Source organism: Zea mays, chromosome 4 (genome assembly GCF_902167145.1).
Source record: "Zea mays cultivar B73 chromosome 4, Zm-B73-REFERENCE-NAM-5.0, whole genome shotgun sequence".
Lineage (NCBI taxonomy): Eukaryota > Viridiplantae > Streptophyta > Magnoliopsida > Poales > Poaceae > Zea > Zea mays.
In genome coordinates, this window is record NC_050099.1 from 114953 (window position 1) to 123343 (window position 8391).

Here is an 8391-nt window from a genome sequence, read left to right on the forward strand (position 1 = left end):
CCGTGAGCTATAGCACACGATTTTATGGAAACCTAGACCCTAAATCCTATCCCTAAACCCTAAACCTAAACATCGACACTAAAGGATTTTAGTGTCGAAACCATGGTAAAATGAAATTTGAGTCTCCCAACCATATCAACTTTGCTGACATAGTAGAATTTTAGTGTCCAAACCATAGTACACATTTTGGTCCCCGGAGGCCGGTAAAGCTATTTTTGGCCTCCCGTGACACATGTTTTCATCGTCAAACAACGATTTCATGCCTCCCGTCCACAACCCATGATTTGGCCACTGAGACTACTAAGGCTGTTTATGGCCTCACGTAAGCTATAGCACACGTTTTCATGGTCGAGCGACCATTTTTAAGTAAGTGTTCCACCACCCGCGTTTTGGTCCCCAGAGCACCTTAAAGTTGTTCTTGGCCTCCCACGAGCTGTAGGGTTTAGGGTTTAGGTTTTAGGGCCTCCCGTGACACATGTTTTTGTCGTCGAACAGCGATTTCGTGCCTCCCGTCCGCCACCCATGATTTGACCATTGAGACTGGTAAGGCCGTTTTGGCCTCCCGTGAGCTATAGCACACGTTTTCATGGCCCAGCGACCATTTTTATGTCTGTGTTCCGCCACACGTGTTTTTGTCCCCGGAGCACCTTAAAGCGGTTCTTGGCCTCCCGAAAGCTATATCACACAATTCCGTGGCCAAACAACCAATTTTATGTATCCGACCTGCCACCTTCGTTTTAGATCGGGGAGGCCGTTATGGCATTTTTTTGCCACCCGTGAGCTATAGCACACGATTTTATGGAAACCTAGACCCTAAATCCTATCCCTAAACCCTAAACCTAAACATCGACACTAAAGGATTTTAGTGTCGAAACCATGGGAAAATGAAATTTGAGTCTCCCAACCATATCAACTTTGCTGACATAGTAGAATTTTAGTGTCCAAACCATAGTACACATTTTGGTCCCCGGAGGCCGGTAAAGCTATTTTTGGCCTCCCGTGACACATGTTTTCATCGTCAAACAACGATTTCATGCCTCCCGTCCACAACCCATGATTTGGCCACTGAGACTACTAAGGCTGTTTGTGGCCTCACGTAAGCTATAGCACACGTTTTCATGGTCGAGCGACCATTTTTAAGTAAGTGTTCCACCACCCGCGTTTTGGTCCCCAGAGCACCTTAAAGTTGTTCTTGGCCTCCCACGAGCTGTAGGGTTTAGGGTTTAGGTTTTAGGGCCTCCCGTGACACATGTTTTTGTCGTCGAACAGCGATTTCGTGCCTCCCGTCCGCCACCCATGATTTGACCATTGAGACTGGTAAGGCCGTTTTGGCCTCCCGTGAGCTATAGCACACGTTTTCATGGCCCAGCGACCATTTTTATGTCCGCGTTCCGCCACACGTGTTTTTGTCCCCGGAGCACCTTAAAGCGGTTCTTGGCCTCCCGAAAGCTATATCACACAATTCCGTGGCCAAACAACCAATTTTATGTATCCGACCTGCCACCTTCGTTTTAGATCGGGGAGGCCGTTATGGCATTTTTTTGCCACCCGTGAGCTATAGCACACGATTTTATGGAAACCTAGACCCTAAATCCTATCCCTAAACCCTAAACCTAAACATCGACACTAAAGGATTTTAGTGTCGAAACCATGGTAAAATGAAATTTGAGTCTCCCAACCATATCAACTTTGCTGACATAGTAGAATTTTAGTGTCCAAACCATAGTACACATTTTGGTCCCCGGAGGCCGGTAAAGCTATTTTTGGCCTCCCGTGACACATGTTTTCATCGTCAAACAACGATTTCATGCCTCCCGTCCACAACCCATGATTTGGCCACTGAGACTACTAAGGCTGTTTATGGCCTCACGTAAGCTATAGCACACGTTTTCATGGTCGAGCGACCATTTTTAAGTAAGTGTTCCACCACCCGCGTTTTGGTCCCCAGAGCACCTTAAAGTTGTTCTTGGCCTCCCACGAGCTGTAGGGTTTAGGATTTAGGTTTTAGGGCCTCCCGTGACACATGTTTTTGTCGTCGAACAGCGATTTCGTGCCTCCCGTCCGCCACCCATGATTTGACCATTGAGACTGGTAAGGCCGTTTTGGCCTCCCGTGAGCTATAGCACACGTTTTCATGGCCCAGCGACCATTTTTATGTCTGTGTTCCGCCACACGTGTTTTTGTCTCCGGAGCACCTTAAAGCGGTTCTTGGCCTCCCGAAAGCTATATCACACAATTCCGTGGCCAAACAACCAATTTTATGTATCCGACCTGCCACCTTCGTTTTAGATCGGGGAGGCCGTTATGGCATTTTTTTGCCACCCGTGAGCTATAGCACACGATTTTATGGAAACCTAGACCCTAAATCCTATCCCTAAACCCTAAACCTAAACATCGACACTAAAGGATTTTAGTGTCAAAACCATGGGAAAATGAAATTTGAGTCTCCCAACCATATCAACTTTGCTGACATAGTAGAATTTTAGTGTCCAAACCATAGTACACATTTTGGTCCCCGGAGGCCGGTAAGGCTATTTTTGGCCTCCCGTGACACATGTTTTCATCGTCAAACAACGATTTCATGCCTCCCGTCCACAACCCATGATTTGGCCACTGAGACTACTAAGGCTGTTTATGGCCTCACGTAAGCTATAGCACACGTTTTCATGGTCGAGCGACCATTTTTAAGTAAGTGTTCCACCACCCGCGTTTTGGTCCCCAGAGCACCTTAAAGTTGTTCTTGGCCTCCCACGAGCTGTAGGGTTTAGGGTTTAGGTTTTAGGGCCTCCCGTGACACATGTTTTTGTCGTCGAACAGCGATTTCGTGCCTCCCGTCCGCCACCCATGATTTGACCATTGAGACTGGTAAGGCCGTTTTGGCCTCCCGTGAGCTATAGCACACGTTTTCATGGCCCAGCGACCATTTTTATGTCCGCGTTCCGCCACACGTGTTTTTGTCCCCGGAGCACCTTAAAGCGGTTCTTGGCCTCCCGAAAGCTATATCACACAATTCCGTGGCCAAACAACCAATTTTATGTATCCGACCTGCCACCTTCGTTTTAGATCGGGGAGGCCGTTATTGCATTTTTTTGCCACCCGTGAGCTATAGCACACGATTTTATGGAAACCTAGACCCTAAATCCTATCCCTAAACCCTAAACCTAAACATCGACACTAAAGGATTTTAGTGTCGAAACCATGGTAAAATGAAATTTGAGTCTCCCAACCATATCAACTTTGCTGACATAGTAGAATTTTAGTGTCCAAACCATAGTACACATTTTGGTCCCCGGAGGCCGGTAAAGCTATTTTTGGCCTCCCGTGACACATGTTTTCATCGTCAAACAACGATTTCATGCCTCCCGTCCACAACCCATGATTTGGCCACTGAGACTACTAAGGCTGTTTATGGCCTCACGTAAGCTATAGCACACGTTTTCATGGTCGAGCGACCATTTTTAAGTAAGTGTTCCACCACCCGCGTTTTGGTCCCCAGAGCACCTTAAAGTTGTTCTTGGCCTCCCACGAGCTGTAGGGTTTAGGGTTTAGGTTTTAGGGCCTCCCGTGACACATGTTTTTGTCGTCGAACAGCGATTTCGTGCCTCCCGTCCGCCACCCATGATTTGACCATTGAGACTGGTAAGGCCGTTTTGGCCTCCCGTGAGCTATAGCACACGTTTTCATGGCCCAGCGACCATTTTTATGTCAGTGTTCCGCCACACGTGTTTTTGTCCCCGGAGCACCTTAAAGCGGTTCTTGGCCTCCCGAAAGCTATATCACACAATTCCGTGGCCAAACAACCAATTTTATGTATCCGACCTGCCACCTTCGTTTTAGATCGGGGAGGCCGTTATGGCATTTTTTTGCCACCCGTGAGCTATAGCACACGATTTTATGGAAACCTAGACCCTAAATCCTATCCCTAAACCCTAAACCTAAACATCGACACTAAAGGATTTTAGTGTCGAAACCATGGGAAAATGAAATTTGAGTCTCCCAACCATATCAACTTTGCTGACATAGTAGAATTTTAGTGTCCAAACCATAGTACACATTTTGGTCCCCGGAGGCCGGTAAGGCTATTTTTGGCCTCCCGTGACACATGTTTTCATCGTCAAACAACGATTTCATGCCTCCCGTCCACAACCCATGATTTGGCCACTGAGACTACTAAGGCTGTTTATGGCCTCACGTAAGCTATAGCACACGTTTTCATGGTCGAGCGACCATTTTTAAGTAAGTGTTCCACCACCCGCGTTTTGGTCCCCAGAGCACCTTAAAGTTGTTCTTGGCCTCCCACGAGCTGTAGGGTTTAGGGTTTAGGTTTTAGGGCCTCCCGTGACACATGTTTTTGTCGTCGAACAGCGATTTCGTGCCTCCCGTCCGCCACCCATGATTTGACCATTGAGACTGGTAAGGCCGTTTTGGCCTCCCGTGAGCTATAGCACACGTTTTCATGGCCCAGCGACCATTTTTATGTCAGTGTTCCGCCACACGTGTTTTTGTCCCCGGAGCACCTTAAAGCGGTTCTTGGCCTCCCGAAAGCTATATCACACAATTCCGTGGCCAAACAACCAATTTTATGTATCCGACCTGCCACCTTCGTTTTAGATCGGGGAGGCCGTTATGGCATTTTTTTGCCACCCGTGAGCTATAGCACACGATTTTATGGAAACCTAGACCCTAAATCCTATCCCTAAACCCTAAACCTAAACATCGACACTAAAGGATTTTAGTGTCGAAACCATGGGAAAATGAAATTTGAGTCTCCCAACCATATCAACTTTGCTGACATAGTAGAATTTTAGTGTCCAAACCATAGTACACATTTTGGTCCCCGGAGGCCGGTAAGGCTATTTTTGGCCTCCCGTGACACATGTTTTCATCGTCAAACAACGATTTCATGCCTCCCGTCCACAACCCATGATTTGGCCACTGAGACTACTAAGGCTGTTTATGGCCTCACGTAAGCTATAGCACACGTTTTCATGGTCGAGCGACCATTTTTAAGTAAGTGTTCCACCACCCGCGTTTTGGTCCCCAGAGCACCTTAAAGTTGTTCTTGGCCTCCCACGAGCTGTAGGGTTTAGGGTTCAGGTTTTAGGGCCTCCCGTGACACATGTTTTTGTCGTCGAACAGCGATTTCGTGCCTCCCGTCCGCCACCCATGATTTGACCATTGAGACTGGTAAGGCCGTTTTGGCCTCCCGTGAGCTATAGCACACGTTTTCATGGCCCAGCGACCATTTTTATGTCCGCGTTCCGCCACACGTGTTTTTGTCCCCGGAGCACCTTAAAGCGGTTCTTGGCCTCCCGAAAGCTATATCACACAATTCCGTGGCCAAACAACCAATTTTATGTATCCGACCTGCCACCTTCGTTTTAGATCGGGGAGGCCGTTATGGCATTTTTTTGCCACCCGTGAGCTATAGCACACGATTTTATGGAAACCTAGACCCTAAATCCTATCCCTAAACCCTAAACCTAAACATCGACACTAAAGGATTTTAGTGTCGAAACCATGGTAAAATGAAATTTGAGTCTCCCAACCATATCAACTTTGCTGACATAGTAGAATTTTAGTGTCCAAACCATAGTACACATTTTGGTCCCCGGAGGCCGGTAAAGCTATTTTTGGCCTCCCGTGACACATGTTTTCATCGTCAAACAACGATTTCATGCCTCCCGTCCACAACCCATGATTTGGCCACTGAGACTACTAAGGCTGTTTATGGCCTCACGTAAGCTATAGCACACGTTTTCATGGTCGAGCGACCATTTTTAAGTAAGTGTTCCACCACCCGCGTTTTGGTCCCCAGAGCACCTTAAAGTTGTTCTTGGCCTCCCACGAGCTGTAGGGTTTAGGGTTTAGGTTTTAGGGCCTCCCGTGACACATGTTTTTGTCGTCGAACAGCGATTTCGTGCCTCCCGTCCGCCACCCATGATTTGACCATTGGGACTGGTAAGGCCGTTTTGGCCTCCCGTGAGCTATAGCACACGTTTTCATGGCCCAGCGACCATTTTTATGTCAGTGTTCCGCCACACGTGTTTTTGTCCCCGGAGCACCTTAAAGCGGTTCTTGGCCTCCCGAAAGCTATATCACACAATTCCGTGGCCAAACAACCAATTTTATGTATCCGACCTGCCACCTTCGTTTTAGATCGGGGAGGCCGTTATGGCATTTTTTTGCCACCCGTGAGCTATAGCACACGATTTTATGGAAACCTAGACCCTAAATCCTATCCCTAAACCCTAAACCTAAACATCGACACTAAAGGATTTTAGTGTCGAAACCATGGGAAAATGAAATTTGAGTCTCCCAACCATATCAACTTTGCTGACATAGTAGAATTTTAGTGTCCAAACCATAGTACACATTTTGGTCCCCGGAGGCCGGTAAGGCTATTTTTGGCCTCCCGTGACACATGTTTTCATCGTCAAACAACGATTTCATGCCTCCCGTCCACAACCCATGATTTGGCCACTGAGACTACTAAGGCTGTTTATGGCCTCACGTAAGCTATAGCACACGTTTTCATGGTCGAGCGACCATTTTTAAGTAAGTGTTCCACCACCCGCGTTTTGGTCCCCAGAGCACCTTAAAGTTGTTCTTGGCCTCCCACGAGCTGTAGGGTTTAGGGTTTAGGTTTTAGGGCCTCCCGTGACACATGTTTTTGTCGTCGAACAGCGATTTCGTGCCTCCCGTCCGCCACCCATGATTTGACCATTGAGACTGGTAAGGCCGTTTTGGCCTCCCGTGAGCTATAGCACACGTTTTCATGGCCCAGCGACCATTTTTATGTCCGCGTTCCGCCACACGTGTTTTTGTCCCCGGAGCACCTTAAAGCGGTTCTTGGCCTCCCGAAAGCTATATCACACAATTCCGTGGCCAAACAACCAATTTTATGTATCCGACCTGCCACCTTCGTTTTAGATCGGGGAGGCCGTTATGGCATTTTTTTGCCACCCGTGAGCTATAGCACACGATTTTATGGAAACCTAGACCCTAAATCCTATCCCTAAACCCTAAACCTAAACATCGACACTAAAGGATTTTAGTGTCGAAACCATGGTAAAATGAAATTTGAGTCTCCCAACCATATCAACTTTGCTGACATAGTAGAATTTTAGTGTCCAAACCATAGTACACATTTTGGTCCCCGGAGGCCGGTAAGGCTATTTTTGGCCTCCCGTGACACATGTTTTCATCGTCAAACAACGATTTCATGCCTCCCGTCCACAACCCATGATTTGGCCACTGAGACTACTAAGGCTGTTTATGGCCTCACGTAAGCTATAGCACACGTTTTCATGGTCGAGCGACCATTTTTAAGTAAGTGTTCCACCACCCGCGTTTTGGTCCCCAGAGCACCTTAAAGTTGTTCTTGGCCTCCCACGAGCTGTAGGGTTTAGGGTTTAGGTTTTAGGGCCTCCCGTGACACATGTTTTTGTCGTCGAACAGCGATTTCGTGCCTCCCGTCCGCCACCCATGATTTGACCATTGAGACTGGTAAGGCCGTTTTGGCCTCCCGTGAGCTATAGCACACGTTTTCATGGCCCAGCGACCATTTTTATGTCTGTGTTCCGCCACACGTGTTTTTGTCCCCGGAGCACCTTAAAGCGGTTCTTGGCCTCCCGAAAGCTATATCACACAATTCCGTGGCCAAACAACCAATTTTATGTATCCGACCTGCCACCTTCGTTTTAGATCGGGGAGGCCGTTATGGCATTTTTTTGCCACCCGTGAGCTATAGCACACGATTTTATGGAAACCTAGACCCTAAATCCTATCCCTAAACCCTAAACCTAAACATCGACACTAAAGGATTTTAGTGTCGAAACCATGGGAAAATGAAATTTGAGTCTCCCAACCATATCAACTTTGCTGACATAGTAGAATTTTAGTGTCCAAACCATAGTACACATTTTGGTCCCCGGAGGCCGGTAAGGCTATTTTTGGCCTCCCGTGACACATGTTTTCATCGTCAAACAACGATTTCATGCCTCCCGTCCACAACCCATGATTTGGCCACTGAGACTACTAAGGCTGTTTATGGCCTCACGTAAGCTATAGCACACGTTTTCATGGTCGAGCGACCATTTTTAAGTAAGTGTTCCACCACCCGCGTTTTGGTCCCCAGAGCACCTTAAAGTTGTTCTTGGCCTCCCACGAGCTGTAGGGTTTAGGGTTTAGGTTTTAGGGCCTCCCGTGACACATGTTTTTGTCGTCGAACAGCGATTTCGTGCCTCCCGTCCGCCACCCATGATTTGACCATTGAGACTGGTAAGGCCGTTTTGGCCTCCCGTGAGCTATAGCACACGTTTTCATGGCCCAGCGACCATTTTTATGTCCGTGTTCCGCCACACGTGATTTTGTCCCCGGAGCACCTTA